This window comes from Mercenaria mercenaria, chromosome 3 (genome assembly GCF_021730395.1).
Source record: "Mercenaria mercenaria strain notata chromosome 3, MADL_Memer_1, whole genome shotgun sequence".
In the NCBI taxonomy this organism is placed as follows: domain Eukaryota; kingdom Metazoa; phylum Mollusca; class Bivalvia; order Venerida; family Veneridae; genus Mercenaria; species Mercenaria mercenaria.
The window spans coordinates 30,546,162-30,563,490 of record NC_069363.1 but is presented as its reverse complement, the minus strand read 5'-3'; the positions used below and the strand labels follow the sequence as shown (position 1 = coordinate 30,563,490).

The 17,329-nt window shown below is 35.2% G+C and overlaps 1 protein-coding gene across 2 annotated transcripts in view; it reads left to right on the top strand.

The window, feature by feature from the left end:
• Positions 1-17,329, top strand: part of LOC123525850 (calcium homeostasis endoplasmic reticulum protein-like) — a 112,957-nt gene that overhangs the window by 77,731 nt on the left and 17,897 nt on the right. The gene's annotated exons all lie outside the window — the stretch shown is intronic.

The following is a 17,329-nucleotide window of genomic DNA, read 5'->3' as shown; positions in this document are numbered from 1 at the left end:
CATTCATGTATTATAAACCTCTCTCAGATTTGTTCTAATGATTCCTATTGGATCCTTTTAGGGGCTGCCAGAAGTAAAAATTGATAAAACTTTGAAACAACTTCTTCTCCTGGCGGATCTTCACTAAACTTGGTCTGTAGCATCCTTGTAAGATGATTAAAGCTGTGGGCATTGAATGAATGAAGTAGATGTTAATAACATGATAGTATGTTCCTCTGCTTTTCGAGAATAAAGCTAATTATTAAAATGCACCTTTTAAGGACTCATAATGACTTTGTAATGTGGCTGCCATCTTTATACGCCCAAAGGGACGTATTATGTTATACCCCCTTTTGTCTGTCTGTACGTCTGTCCGTCCGTTAGCAATTTCATGTCCGCTCTGTAACTCTTGAACCCCCAGAAGAATTTCAAAGAAACTTGACACAAATGTTCACCACAACGAGACGACGTGCAGAGCGCATGTTCCGGATGACTCGCATCAAGGTCACACTTAGGGGTCAAAGGTCATATCAGTTTGTTTCGTGTCCGCTCTGTAACTCTTGAACTGCTGAAAAGATTTCAAAGAAACTTGGCAAAGATGTTCGCCATACTGAGACGACATGCAGAGAGCATGTTTCGGATGACTCACTTCAAGGTCAAGGTCACACTTAGGGGTCAAAGGTCATATATGACTTTGCTTTGTGTATATTGCTCTGCATTGCAGTGCTCTTGTTTTTATTTGGCAGGTCCATTTTTTGTTCACTTACAATAATTTTTTTTTTAATTACTTCCCTCTTATGTTACTATAAATAGCTTATTTTGAAACTTTTTTATTATTGGCCGTAGGGAAAAAACCGAGACCACTTTTCTGTGGTACAACATGGATGGTACCTCCAAGTTTTAGGTGTATTTTGACATACCTGTACCTGGTTAGGATTTTTTTGTGGACTTTGAATATTTTTTTGTGGACTTAGATTTATTTTTAAAGTTCTTCCCTTTGTTGTTCCAGTCCTTTGGGCTTCAGCAGTCAATTAAGTTCTTTAAATTTTGCTCCAATCTGATGTAACCCTTCGGACATATATTGCCCCGCTTTGCGGAGCTCTTGTTTTGTTATGTCTGTTTCTCGTTTCATGCTTTGATCAGATGTTTGAATATTGACAAAAAATAGAAAATGTTATTGAATCCATTGTTTATGATTACCTCTCTTTATGGCTCTTACTGTATAAATTCATGTGTAATATTGAAAATAGTGATTTTTATGTCCCCGGGCATATTAAGTAATTGAACTGTCCATCCGTCCATCCATATGAACCAGATTGTCTGCAGCCCAAGTTAATGACCTGATTTAGTTCATACTCACACTCAACAAGTCTTGTGGCAAGATTTTCAAACTGACCTATATATAAATGACCTTGACCCTCATATGACCTTTACCTTCAAATTTAAAATCCTAATAAACAACTTTTTTGGTCCTACATCCCACAGAAATTACCTAATTTTGTTCATACTCACACTTAACAAATCTTTTGGCAAGGCCTACAAATTGACCTATATATAGATGATCTTGACACTGGTATAGCCTGCCTGCTTGTCTCTATAGAGCAGAGGTGGAAGCCATCAAACAGGCTACTAAACTCATTGATGAGTCTCCAGAGAGCTTCTCACAGATGCTCTGTCAGTTCTCGCAAGCATTGGAAAATTCCAACCATCCAATATTCTCCAGGGCACTTTTCAGCCTATGCAAAACAAGAGTTGTGTCCCTACATACCTGCACTCTGTGGTGTACCTGGAAATGAGAATGCAGACAGGTTAGCTGGCTTGGAGCTACAGAGAGCCAGCCACAAAATGCCATTACTCACAAGGAGAAAGTGACAATGATCAAAGCACTGACAAAGCCAAGGCCAATCAAGGATGACTACCACCTACTTGACAGATGGGAACAAGTCATCATCTTTAGGCTTTGCACAGTACACAACAGGTTAAATGTCCACATGTGCACAAAGCTAAAATTGTCTCCTTTGATGTGCCCCTGTGGCCTGGAACTAGAAACTGCTGAGCACATTCTGCAGAGATGTCCACGTTTGGAGAACCAAAGGAAAGTGTATGGCCAATCAGCACTCCAATGAATATCAAAGTGCACGTTAAGATGGAGGACCTGAAGAAGACGGAATCCTTCATCATTGGATGAGGGGTAACGGTGTAGTCCGTGAACGCCAGGAAGAAGAAGAGCTCACTAGGGAGAGTGCAGATCTATGGATCGCAGGGTCATGAGCTCAATCCTGGGCACAGCGATTTCCGTGTCAATTTCATTTAAGACTGTCTGAAATTATTAAATGTGTCTGAAATTATTCGTCCTCCTCCTCTGATTCATATGGGGAGGTTGGCAGTTGCTTGAGGAGAAAAGATATGTACTGGTACTGAATACAGGAACACTGGTTAGGTTAACTGCGCGCCACTACATACTGAAAAATGGTGTTAAACCCAAAAGAAACAACAAAACAAAAATCACCTTCACACTTAAAAATTTAATAAACAACATTTTTAGCTCGACTATTCGAAGAATAGTCTAGCTATTCTACTCACCCTGGCGTCGGCGTCGGCGTCGGCGTCACACCTTGGTTAAGTTTTTGCATGCAAGTACATACAGCCATCAATTAAAGGCATATAGCTTTGAAACTTATTTTTTCTTTTTCTAGGTCAATAACCAACCTCTCTGGGTCAAGTCCCATAACTCTGACATGTATTTTGAGCAAATTATGCCCCCTTTTGGACTTAGAAAATTTTGGTTAAAGTTTTACATGCAAGTTACTATCTCCAAAACTAATGCAGATATTGATTTGAAACTTCACATGTGTCTTCGGGGTTATAAAACTAGTTGATAGCAGCAAGTCCCATAACTCTGACTTTCATTTTGGCCAAATTATGCCCCCTTTTGGACTTAGAAAATTCTGGTTAAAGTTTTGCGTGCAAGTACATACAGCTATTTCTAAAAGGCATATAGATTTGAAACTTATTTTTTCTTTTTCTAGATCAATTACCAACCTCATTGGGTCAAGACCCATAACTCTGACATGTATTTTGAGCAAATTATGCCCCCTTTTAGACTTAGAAAATTTTGGTTAAAGTTTTACATGCAAGTTACTATCTCCAAAACTAATGCAGATATTGATTTGAAACTTCACATGTGTCTTCGGGGTTATAAATCTAGTTGATAGCAGCAAGTCCCATAACTCTGACTTTCATTTTGGCCAAATTATGCCCCCTTTTGGACTTAGAAAATTCTGGTTAAAGTTTTGCGTGCAAGTACATACAGCTATTTCTAAAAGGCATATAGATTTGAAACTTATTTTTTCTTTTTCTAGATCAATTACCAACCTCATTGGGTCAAGACCCATAACTCTGACATGTATTTTGAGCAAATTATGCCCCCTTTTAGACTTAGAAAATTTTGGTTAAAGTTTTACATGCAAGTTACTATCTCCAAAACTAATGCAGATATTGATTTGAAACTTCACATGTGTCTTCGGGGTTATAAATCTAGTTGATAGCAGCAAGTCCCATAACTTTGATCTTCATTTTGGCCAAATTATGCCCCCTTTTGGACTTAGAAAATTCTGGTTAAAGTTTTGCGTGCAAGTACATACAGCTATTTCTAAAAGGCATATAGATTTGAAACTTATTTTTTCTTTTTCTAGATCAATTACCGACCTCACTGGGTCAAGTCCCATAACTCTGACATATTTTTTCAGCAAATTATGCCCCCTTTTAGACTTAGAAAATTTTGGTTAAAGTTTTACATGCAAGTTATTATCTCCAAAACTAATGCAGATATTGATTTGAAACTTCACATGTGTCTTCGGGGTTATAAAACTAGTTGATAGCAGCAAGTCCCATAACTCTGACCTTCATTTTGGCCAAATTATGTCCCCTTTTGGACTTAGAAAATTCTGGTTAAAGTTTTGCGTGCAAGTACATACAGCTATTTCTAAAAGGCATATAGATTTGAAACTTATTTTGTCTTTTTCTAGATCAATTACCAACCTCATTGGGTCAAGACCCATAACTCTGACATGTATTTTGAGCAAATTATGCCCCCTTTTAGACTTAGAAAATTTTGGTTAAAGTTTTACATGCAAGTTACTATCTCCAAAACTAATGCAGATATTGATTTGAAACTTCACATGTGTCTTCGGGGTTATAAATCTAGTTAATAGCAGCAAGTCCCATAACTGATATGCATTTTGGTCAAATTATTCCCCCTTTTGAACTTAAAACTCTTTTGATATTTAACCTTTTTGGGTAATATTTTCCTGCTTCTGGGACAATATTTCGAATAGTCGAGCTTGGCTGTCTTACGGACAGCTCTTGTTGGTCGTACAGCCCACATAAATTACCTAATTTATTTAATACTCACACTCAACAAGCCTTGTGGCAAGACCTAGAAACTGACTTATACATATGTGACCGTCGGTTCAGCGGCTCCAAATAGTTGGGGGGAAATTATGCTCAAGTGGTAACTGACCACCGAAGACCGATCAGTCAACAGATATTTTGGAGTGGGGTCATTGCCCCTGTATGGTTGCACAAATGATAAATTCCATGTTTCAGTTCATTAATTAATTCTTTTATTTTATGATGGACACCAATGTGCAGTTTATGTAATGTTATAGAATTGTTTAAGTATAATCCAGTTTTCCAAATGTTATCAAAGTTCTATGTTCAAAATACAGTTAAAGATAAACACATCCAAGACAAGCACCAAAATTGTATTCTATACTGTCAGTTTAGTTTAGCGATGTTGCTTGTTCGAAATTGCAAAGAAGACGCCTTCTTAGTTCCAAAACAAATTGTAAGTTTCCAAGGACAATCTCTAATGTAACCATATTAGCCAATGGAATTTTAGAAGTAATTTTATATTTAAACCAATGAAAATTATTGTAACAAAAAGGTGAAATCATTTACTTAAGAATTTAGAAGTTTACTTAAGAACATGCCTGGACTTCACACTTAATCGGCCAAGGAAGCAAAGGTGTTTGTTAACAATAGCACCTTATGCAAAGTGCTAAAAGCAAAATCTGTTTTATAATCAAAATTGTTTAGAAAGTGATAAAATAAAAATTTCTGACATGTTAAAGCAGGAAAAGAATAAGTTAAGTAACAATTGTCCAAGCAATAATGTTACAAAATAGAAAAATAAATTTTGAATAATTTTTACTTAATTCACAAAATATTGAAATTAAATTTATAAAATTTTAATTTATCATTAAAGTTACATGTAACCAGGCTATAAAATTAGCCAGATTCTTTCTTAAAATTTTAATTTTAGCTTGACTTAAACTAAAGGCTCATAACACCTTTGTTTAAATTGTAGCTGCCACATTTTCCCTTATAATCATAAATATATCAATTTATGGTTAAATCCAATTTCCAATAATTGCTTTCTCTAATATTTGACAAATGTTTGAGTATTGATGAACATGATAAAAGTTTTTAATGAATCTATTGTTTTTTGATACCTCCCTTTATGACTGTGACTGTAAAAGTTCATGACATTGTGCTATATTAAAAGTAGTGCTTTTCTGACTATGTAATTATGCATTAACATCTATTTGGACTACTGTTCCATCTTTTTTTAGCATGAAATTTAAAATGTTCTGGAACTGTAATGTTTGAAAGTCAAATTATACTCTGGGTGTTTAAGCTTTTCCCCTGTTGTGTGACATACAAGCTGTTACTGTTACCAGGTATTCTGTGATAATTAATGTTCTCACTAAGAGAGTTCTGATGACATTTTACTAAAGGTCTTGAGATACTTATTAACATTAAAGCAGGATTATGTTTCTGTTTGATGAGATTGGTTCTCAGTCTCTCATTTGTCTCGTATACACGTGTCTGCTGTGATTAGAATACCATGTGACCTTTTTTTTTCTAGCTCACCTTAACTATGGTGATTGCCCTGTGCACCATGCGCTTTTGTACAATTATCAACTTTTTCATAGGTTGATATCAGGATTTATCAACCTGAAAAGAGTTATATTCACCGAGCCAAAGGCAAGGTGAATATAACTTTTTGAGGGTTGATAAATCTTGATATTAACCTATGAAAAAGTCAGTAATTGTTTTATTACATGAATAAATATATAGTCAGTCTTGTTATTACAATCGTATCTTTAATAAAGAAATAAGGAATAAATTTAGACCAAATCAGGTTGATAATGGTTTTCCAAGCACCTACTTCGATCTATTTTTATTTTCGTACTATTTATAACCCAAGATAAGTTGATATGATATGTACTCATTACTTTTTGAATCGTTTTCAGCCAATCTTAGAAACAGTAGAATTCAGTCATGTAATAAAAAAATTTACTTTTAATATTCTTGAAATCATAGTTCTGGCCTAAACTTCATGAAACTTGTCAGAATTATTGTCTCGATCAGATCCTAATTTGATATTCAGTTTTTTTAAGGTCAAAACTATCTCATTTGCAAAATCATAGAAGAAGGTAACTAACACTCAAAAGGTCACACATTCTTCCAGGTCATAGGTTGAAATCCATGTATTCATATCCCCACCCACTGGCACCAGACCAGAAAGAAAATGCCTCTGTACATGTTATACCTTGGTAACCCCTAGGTATTCTATAAGAACCATTGTCATGAAGGGGAAAATATACTAACCCGTTTCAGTCATACATTTCTCAACTTAAACGGGCAGTTGGGTGAATGGGTACCTAGTATATTGAACAAGCGATAATTTATCTTCCAACGTGCACCAGTCACATTGTCTCAATATTCCATATTGCTGAGATTATCAACATATTTTATGCTTTCGTCAACGTTACAGAAAAAACTTGCGTGACCTTCCCTAATGAACATCCGGTCTAAAGGTCACGGCAGTGAGCACATGTTAGGCGAAACATAAACAAACAAAAACAGAATTTAAAAAAAAAGTCACAATTTTACACTAAAAGTCAAAATGATGAATGAAATTCACCTTTTATGTGATTTTTAATTTGAATTCATACATTGTTCTACATTCTGTTCTGTTTATTAGCCCACCATCATCAGATGGTGGGCTATTCAAATCACTCTGCATCCGTGGTCCTTCGTCCTTCCGTCCGTCCTCTGCATCCGTGGTCCGTCGTCCTTCCGTCCATCCTTCCGTCTGTTAACAATTTCTTGTTATCGCATCTCCTCAGAAACTACTGGGGGGATTTTGACCAAACTTTGTCAGAATGATTTGTATTTGTACCCTAGTTGTGTCCCTCTGAAAATCAGACTGGTTCAACAATTTTTGACTGAGTTATGGCCCTTTATTTATTTTTATAATTTACACAGATTGATATAGGGAAAAACTTTGAAAATCTTCTTGTTCAAAACCACAGGGCCTAGGGCTTTGATATTTGGTATGAAGCATCATCTAGTGGTCCTCTACCTAGATTGTTCAAATTATTTCTCTGGGGTCAAATATGGCACCACCCTGAGGGTCACATTATACCAGGTTTACATAGACTTATATAGGGAAAAACTTTGAAAATCTTCTTGTCCAAACTACAAAGCCTAGGGCTTTGATACTTGTAATGCAGCATCATCTAGTGGTTTTCTACCGAGTTTGTTCAAATTATCCCCCTAGGGTCAAATATGGCTCCGCCCCAGGGGTCACATTGTTTATATAGACTTACATAGGGAAAAACTTTGAAAAAACCTCTTGTCCAAAACCACAGGGCCTAGGGCTTTGATATTTTGTATGTGACATCATCTAGTGATCCTCCACTAAGATTATTGAAGTTATCCCCCTAGGGTCAAATATGGCCCCACCCTGGGGGTCACATGGTCTACATAGACTTATATAGGGAAAACTTTGAAAATCTTCTTGTTCAAACCACAAAGCCTAGGGCTTTGATATTTGTAATGTGGCATCATCAAGTGGTTCTCTACCAAGTTTGTTAAAATTATTCCCCTAGGGTCAAATATGGCCCCGACCCGGGGGTCACATGTTTCATGTAGACGTATATTGGGAAAAACTTCTTTTTGTCGATAACCTACAACATTCAAATTTGGACCACATGTATAGTTTTGAGAAGCAAGATGAACCTTATATGAGTTGACCTTGATCTTGACCTAGTGACCTACTTCCACATTTCTGTAGCTACAGCCTTCAAATTTGGACTGCATGCATAGGTTTATGTCCCGAAACAAACTTTGACATTGACATTGACCTAGTGACCTACTTTCACATTTTTAAAGGTACAGACTTCAAATCCACATGCTTAGTTTTGTGTTCTGAAATGAAATTTGACCTTGATTTTGACCTAGTGACCTACTTTCACATTTTCCAAGCTACAGCCTTCAAATTTGGACTGCACGCATAGTTTTTTGTACCGAAATGAACTTTGATCTTGAGATTGTCCGAGTGACCTACTTTCACATTTCTGAAGCTTCAGGCTTCAAATTTGGACCACATGCATATTTTTTGTATTCTGAATTGAAATTTGACATTGATTTTTACCTAGTACCTACTTTCACGTTTCTCAAGCTACAGCCTCCAAATTTGAAGCACATGCATAGTTTTGTGTACCAAAATGAACTTTGACCTTGAAATTGATCTATTGACCTACTTTAAAATTTCTCAAGCTACAGCTTTCAAATTTGAAACACATGCATGGACCACATGTGCAATGTTCTGTATCGAAATGAAATTTGACCCTGATTTTGACCTTGAGCTAGTCTTGAACTTTGGAACATTCAGAAATGGCTCAATGGTGGGCGCCAAGGTCACTCTGTGATCTCTTGTTTTATTTATTTTGCACATTTATGCTGCATTTTCTTATATTAGTGAACACGATGTGTAGTAAAATGACGATTGACATACATTTTCACAACAGCCAATCAGAATGGTTTTGTAATCTAGAACGGAACTTCACCAGGGAAGGTCAAGCAAGTTTTTTGTGTAACGTTGAAAAAACTATAAACTATGCGTTGTTTTTGTAAGATAAGAAGTATTGAAGAAATGTGACTGGTACACAGTGGAAGATAAATTACGTATAGGATAGACAACGAGTGCCGTTGTCTACGGGATATATACAACGAGCAAAGCGAGTTGTATATATCCCGTAGACAACGGCACGAGTTGTCTATCCGACTTAGACCACGTGACATAAAAACTGCAATTTTTGAAAACTCTCCCACGCGTTCTATAGAAATTAGGATTAACGTGTTTTTATAAGAGTAATATCATCTTTGTACCGTTAACGCTTAATTGTCAGTAGGGCATATGAAAGAATGCAGGTTATTTGTATAAATTCAGTTTTACTCAAATACCGGATTTACTAAAATTTAACGTTCATTAACACATTGAGTCATTTGCAATCACAAAATTAATGCTAAACAGTTAAATATGGATTTCTCAAAAATACTCAAAATTGGACTGCATGCTGAACAATTAGTTTTTGTGAGGAGTTTGCATGTTGGCGAAACACGATGACAGATACGTTGATTCGTTGATTCAAGAAGATAGCCAGGTTATTTATTTATTTAGTTAGTTATTTTTTTATTTGTTTACTTTGTTTATCAGGATATAGTTGGTGCGTAGATGCTCGTAGGACTACGAATACCTTTTACTATATCGTGCCCTTCTTGTAAGAATGATGTAGTTGTTTTACTTTCTAACTGGGCCAAGTTGTTCGAAACTTTAACGGACTGTAATTTAGTTTAGTTTAGTTTATACTAATTTGTTTTAGCTCGATTGTGATGAAAGCTTTAACTGTTTAAGCTTATTGTAACCACTCTCGAGTCCGTTTCCTATGAAAACTAGTACTGGGGTCATATGAGAGGTCATGGTCGTGACCCCAATGATGCTCGAACCCACGACCACTGCATTAAGCTGTTAAACTAACCGCCTGTTAAATTTCTATTTATGATACTAGTCTTGGTGGGTGGGAAACACTAGTATGATGTTTTAATTTTACTGTAAAGATGGTTTAGTGTTTATAATCATTAACAAGTGCATTTGATTTTCTAAGTTTTCTAAACTGTCGAAATCTACTGATAAAGTCAATCGACCGTTAACTCAATCGCCTGTTAAAGTTTCGAACAACTGGATCCAGTTGTTTGCAAATGTAAGGATCGTGCTGACATGTCGTTTTTATAACAAGTGAACATAAAAAGTTACAACTGTTGGAAACGTTTCAGTGAATGTGTAAATTACGTTTTTACCTAGTTGGTTCTACACTACAAATATGTAGTTTATTGTAATTCATTTTTATTGATATCTAATAACATGGGGTCATTTTTACAATATTAATATTTAGACGTTGTCAACTGAATTTACCTCCAAGTCAGTCTTATTTTTTATCCCATTGATAACTGGTGAGAATATTGCAAGGTCATTTAACTTCGGCGTTAGCCTGTATTGTTAGATGGTAAATTGGCACGAAATTCACGCGTTTTTTGCCCAAGTTTCCCCCCGATATATATACAACGTTACTGTTGTATATGAAATATAGACTGGTACAAGTCTGCTTTGCGATTGGCTATTTACGGATTATCGTGGTCTAACACTTGCTTGATATCCATAGTACACATTTATCGAACTGCGTGCTTTAGGTATGAAATGCGCGATTGAAATGGGTTAGTATATTTTCCCCTTCATGACCATGGTTCTTATAGAATACCTAGGGGTAGGGTATAACATGTACAGAGGCATTTTCTTTCTGGTCTGGCGCCAGTGTCCCCACCAAAGCTGCAAAATTTCGTGCCCACACAATTAAAATATTTTACAGTAACTTTGCTGTGTGTTGCGGTCAGTGTTGAAGTAAATATAAAATAATTATTAAAATGTAGACACCTGGTGCTTAACATTGTCATTTTGTTTTAATTTTAGAATTTAGAGCAATAATTACTTTTAGGATCTTTCTTAAACACCAGTTTGTCACAGAACCCACCCTACCTTTTACAGAAGTGGCACTTATCAAGATTATTTGCATTATACTGATTAAACTTGTTCATGCACTAGCATTACAGACCAATACTTTTTTCAAGAGAAGAAATGTTGGAAAGGGGGCTTTTTGACTCAGGAGTTGGTGTATTGACATCATTTTTGTCATGCTAAGCAAGCTTACACTGAGCATGCTTGAATGTGTTTTGGAGAACCATTCAGTTTAAACACATTCAAGTTTTATTATTTTGATCTTTAAAGTATGAAAATGTTAAATGTGAATGGAAGAAGAAATGATCATCCACAACTTCCTTAATATAATATGACTTGACATATTTTATGTTGTATTATGTTGAATTTCATACATGTGTCATACGAGAATATAGTTTGTTTCAGTTTTAAAGTCTTTATGAGAAAATATATAATTATTACAAGTCTTTTTGTACCAGTCAGGGTTTTCATGTTAATATAAGTAGGCGTCACTTGTAAATTCTTCTTAATTTTATGTGTCTTTGGCAGATTTACATAGCTGTTTTGATTAAAGTAATGTCAGTTTTTTCCTAAAGTAAACATGAAATTTGGTGACATTTCTGTAAATATTCAGTCCATAAAATGTTATATTTACCAAGGTTCATGTTTTATGTGATATTTTATCTTTGGTTGTATTTTATGACTATTAAATGCAATGGATTTATTTGAAACCATTTTAGAATTGTTAAAGATATATGTCATATTATGCAGTTGAACCTGTCTTAGCAGCCACCTGTATAAAGTTATATAAGCGTCTGTTGCTTTAAGCAGCCCATCGGCTTCTACTTTATACTCTCCGAATCAGCTTTTTGTTGTAATTTCTACCTAATTTAAGCAGCCACCTGACTTATGCAGCCAGATTGTGTTGCTCTCATGGCTGACTGCTTAATTCAGGTTTGACTGTAAATTGACTTTTAATTTACCCTCCCCCCACCCCACCTCCACCCTCCGTTGACTTATTGCTGATATGTATAGAATCATTAGCATATAAGAACATTCATAAAACTTGATTACCATTAGCTGCATATAATTAAAGTGATAATTTTTTGCAGATCTATATTATTTAGTAAAATGTCAGGGTAAAAAAATATGATTACTTCTCTTCAAATCAATAATTATGTTTGTTTTTAGCTGTATAGTATTGACTTTATCAGGTGAAATAACTGTAACAAAACTGAACTGTTCACTGGTAGATCTGAGGATCAGTGGTCTGCCTTTTTTCTTTAATACTTGTAAAATGCTTAAAGGCACTGGTCTCCAGGTCATTGGAAAACAAAAAAAAAACAAGATTTTCTTTATTAGATATCTGGAAATTAATATGCTGTATTTCTTTAGAATTTTTTGAAACTTAATTACTGTATGGAAACACATGAGAATTAGTGAGTTTACTACTTTTTATGATGAAAATTGAAAAGCGTTTGTGACGCTTTACATGAAATTAATTGCCTCTATTATAAATATTTATATTACAAGAACATTATGATCTCTAAATCCTCTGAAGTGTTATTGGTAATGACAGCAGAAAACTTCTTTATTGCCGCGGTGGTCCGGGTTCAATTACCGATGCGGTCATCTTTTTTTTCTTGATTTGGGATTTTTAAAATAGTTTAGAAACAAAATCTCATATTCTCATGTTCATAATAATGACAAAACTTCAATTTAAAAAAAAGATCATTTTTAGCCAAAATCTGGAGGTCAGTGCATGCCTTAAAAAGCAATTACTGCAAATAATGAAGTGAAATAGATAAAAATAATGGTAGTTTTACTATTTGAGTTGCAAATACATGATGCATAATAATTAGGAATTTTTTAAGGGAAATATAGTTTTGTAAAGTTAAAGAAAACATGATTTCGTACAAAAAACAGTAAAAAGTTCATACTAGCTTCATATTAATTGAAATCACAGAATGATTTATCTTTATCTTTCATGAATATTATGGCAAGATGATGGACCGTGTAAATAAAGGTCATGATATTGTGTGAGAGTGTATGTGGGTAAAATCTGGTCAAGAAATTGAAAAGATATTAGTTACGTGAAAAGAAAACTAGTTTGTTTTACATATTAGATCAAGATATCTTTTCTTTGTGAACAGCAGATTTTACATTTTCACTTGTGACTAAGCTACACATGAACCAGAGTTCACCCTATTAAAGAAATTTTCATCAAACATGTCTGTTGTCTTTAATTTTCCAGAGTAGAATTTTTTACCAGAATAGTTTTATTTTGTGAAAATTTTCCTTTAATTGTGATATTTCTAGACTAAAGTGTTATTTAGTTAATTTCACTTGATATTTCCTGCCATTGTATTAATATTTCAGTTGTAACAGTGTGACTGTGTTGGGTTTTGAAAATAACAGTAATATTAGTTTTATTGAACTTTTCAACTGTTTATTTTCATTAAATTCTTGCAATAAAGGTGAATAATTCACAATTTAAGTGAGATTTAAAGTACAGTATAAAGTAATGGGAGGCCCTGGCCTGGAGAACATTTTGCTGTACTATTAAAAGGATTAAAGTGGTTATATATGTACCAACATTGAGTAGGTGGGTCAGATGCATCATATAAAATTTAGCACCATATGATTGACCTTAGATTCAGTAAGTTAGAACATGGCCCTTGATTTTGTAAAAAATGTCTTACTCGAAATTTGTATCATTGTGTATCCTCAAAAGTAAATAGAGATGTCGTACATAATAATATATGAATATTGTCAACATGATTATGAAATTGTTTACTTTTGGGTCTTCTTTTGTTTATTTGTCCCCTGCCAGTGGAAAACCGATGGGGACAATAGGAAAGCCCTCAGTCCGTCCGTCTGACTGCAAATCTGGCTCCTGCAATAACTAAAAAAGTATTCAAACAGGTTTGTAAATCTTGGTATGTGAATAGATATATTATTATCTTAGTGCTACACACAAACATTCCCCATGATGAGACAATATGTCAACGCATGATCTATGCTTGTCGGTTAAAGGTCAAGGTCACTGTTCAAGGTCAAGTAAAAAATTTTTTCTGCCACGTAACTTAATTGCACCAAAATATTTTTGAAGTAAACAGAAATGTTCCCCATAATAAGTCTATGTGTTGCACACATGACCCATTGTTGTCAGTCAGAGGTCAAGGTCACTATTGAAGATAAAGTAAAAAAAAAAATTTCACCAGTGGGGACTTCTGTATTGCCACTGCAATACTCCGTCACTTGCTGAGTCAGAGCAAAGTTATATTGCCCCTTTTCATATTCAAATTTGCCAGTTTCTGATGGCACTCTGAATGAAATGTGTTACATAAATAGCAATGCTTAGTAATGCTATTATTCTTAAATTTCATTTTGTAATGTAGAAATTGTATAAGATATAAATACGAATTTGAGACTACCATTTTACTAGATTACTATACTTTTAATATATTGGGGCATTTTGATACCACTTATACAACAACAATACAGTACATGACACAGAAGTTGTTTATAGTTCAGTCACATTGAGCTGGTTACCGATATACAATTTCTGCGTCTCATCGTTTAGTGATACCTTGCAAAGGTTCAAATCTCTATGTGACATTATGGATTGGATTGTTTACGTTGTAAGACGGTACTATATTACTATAGAAACAGTAGGAAAGGCTTAATTACCAGAATGTTGACATTGGTAAGCGGTTTACAACAGTAAGCATACTGGTTTCCTGGAACTTAATCTGACGTAAATTCCTGTCTTTGACTTAGATTCACACATTTTGAGGTCATATTGTAGACAGTTTACTATAGGATATTGGCTTTCAGTTCATACAGTATAACAGGTTGTAACAAGAGCACGCAGAATACGAAATGCTCTCTTGATGCATTCAGTAACTGCACAAGGAACAAAAATTATTTTGTCACAGTGCACTGGACGTTTTGACGTACTGACCTCAAATCAATAATGGGTCATTTACCAGTCATAAGTGACCTCCATATCAAATGTGATCTTAGACCAAAGCATTCTCTAGTTACTTGGCAAAAAAAGTTTTACTGTTCTGGGTCAATGTGACCTTGACCTTTGATCTACTGACCTCAAAATCAGTAGGGGACATCTGCATGATCAACCACCCTATTATGTATCGTGATCTTAGGCCCAAGCATTCTCAAGTTATCATCCGGAAACAGTTTAACTGTTCCGGGACATTGTGACCTTGACCTTTGACCTACTGATCACAAAATTAAAAGGGGTATCTGCTAGTCATGACCAACCTCCCTATCAACTTTCATGATCCTAGGACCAAGAGTTCTTGAGTTATCATTGGGAAACCGATTGGTCTACGGACAGACCGACAGACATCTGCAAAACAATAGACCCCACCTTCTTCGAAGGGGGGCATAAAAATGTTATTTATGTAAGCAGTGCCAATATTGTATATAACCTCTGTGCGAAACTTGACAATAGTGTAAATAGAAAAAATGTTATGATTTAAATTATAGGGAATTATAAATAAATAATATTTCAGTCTTGTAGATACAAGTAATTAATAATGCTAGTGGCCTTCTACTTTCCTCAACCGTGCTTAATTTCTAAAATGTATTAATCCATCATTCAATTTAGGCAGTACCACTTGATTATCAAAGGGGTGTTCACAGAAAATTTACTGACAAAATAGCAGGCTAAATGCAGGCTGATGTTGGTCTTCACTGGTTGCAAAGGCCAAATCACTTGCCACCAGGAGACTAAATGTTATCATATTTCTAAATATATTGTGTATAAAATCTACCAGTGTTGAACAAGGACCAGCAATATAATGCCAGTTATGAGTGGCTTCCTAAGACAGGTTCAGGGTTCACAGAGACCTTCAAAAGTCCTTGCATTTTGTTGCTAGTCCTTGAAAACTCCTTGGAAACGTCTTAAACCTATAAACCTGGAAAAGTGTTTGAATTTTGAAAGCTACTGCTTGAATTCAGTTACCCAAAACTCCTTAAAAAACATTCTGTCATCAGCTTGATACGCATAAAGGTTAATATAAAGAAAGATTATTTGAAAGAAAATATGGTATTTTGCGGCTTCAGGATCTTTGTTTGCACCTGTAGCACTCTATGACTGCATTTTACCATTTGACATTCAGGTTTTATAGAAGTTTTAGTGAATAAATTACAAAATTACGAAGATTAGGAAAATCAGAAGTGACAGAAGTGAATAAATCGGAACACCATCAAAGACATAAACAGTGCATGACTAAAGACATTTAAAGCTGACAGAAACAAGTGCTTATATTCTGTAAGCATAAAGTATTATGAACAGGGCCTACTACTTTTACAATATCTTTCATTATACTGAAGGTACATCTATGATGATTTTCACACATTTTAGAGCAAAACTTGGAAATAACATAATTATTAGAATTTCAACAAAATCAAGTGATGCTATGGTATAATTTTATACATTCTACTGCCCAAACTCAATTTTGAAAAGTCACAAAATACACATAAATGTGTAGAATTTCGATATAAGGTGGGGAAATTATTCATGAAAAAACAATTATAACTTCTTTATCATGTCTTCCCCTTGCATTTGCGCTCCCTTGTTTTGGCATCCCCTCCCCTTTTACTATGAGACAGTTATTGTGCCTACCTTAATTTTGGCTCTGCCGCAATCCTAAGGTGGTGCCCGATTGTTGCTTTTATGCCCCCGAAGGTAGGCATATTAAAATCGCACTGTCCATCCGTCCGTGAGTACGTCGTCATTCCTTCCATCCGTCTGTGTAAATTCTCTTCCAGGCTGTAACTCTGCCATCCATAAAGGGATTTTGAAATGAGTTGGCATAAATGTTCACCATAATGAGACAACATGTCAAGTGCAAGACCCAGAACCCTAGCTCGAAGGTCAAGGTCACACTTAGAGGTCAAAGGTTAACAGGGTCTGTTTCGTGTCCGGTCCATAACTCTGCCATCCATGAAGGGATTTTGAAATAACATGGCAGAAATGTTAACTATAATGAGACGACTTGTCATACGCAAGACTCAGACCCCTAGCTCCAAGGTCAAGGTCACACTTAGAAGTCAAAGGTTAACATGGTCTGTTTCTTGTCCGGTCCATAACTCTGCCATCGATGAAGGGATTTTAAAATCACTTGGCATAAATGTTCCCTATAATGAGATGACATGTCATGCTCAAGACACAGACCCCTAGCTCCAAGGTCAAGGTCACACTTAGAAGTTAAAGGTTAACATGGTCTGTTTCTTGTCTAGACCCTAACTTTGCCATCTATCAAGGGATTTGAAAATAATTTGACACAAATGTTAACTGTATTGAGAAGATGTGTCACACTTATGACCTGGGTCTCTTAGGTCAAGGTCAAGATCACAAAATGATTCATACCTAACCTTTTCTGGCATTATTTGCGCAGACAACTGTAGCAT